Genomic DNA, 247 nt, shown 5'->3' with positions numbered 1-247 from the left:
TTTGTTGACTTGGAGAGAGTCTTTGACAAGATTCCCTGCTCCCTTATATGGTGGTTAGGAAGAGAGGAGTGGCTGGTGATAGCTATACAAGCCATGTACAGTAATGCTGTCAGTAAAGCGAGGCTTGGCAATAGATGAATTCGGGGTAGAAAGTAGGAGTTCATTAAGGTTCAAATCTCAACTTCCTCTTTGTTTGTCATAATTCTCCAATGACAGGAATTTAGGATGGGCTGCCCCCCCCCCCCCC

This window comes from Octopus bimaculoides, unplaced genomic scaffold, assembly GCF_001194135.2.
Source record: "Octopus bimaculoides isolate UCB-OBI-ISO-001 unplaced genomic scaffold, ASM119413v2 Scaffold_291597, whole genome shotgun sequence".
NCBI classification, from domain to species: Eukaryota; Metazoa; Mollusca; class Cephalopoda; order Octopoda; family Octopodidae; genus Octopus; species Octopus bimaculoides.
The sequence above is the reverse complement of the archived record's forward strand: the minus strand, read 5'-3'. Positions refer to the sequence as shown.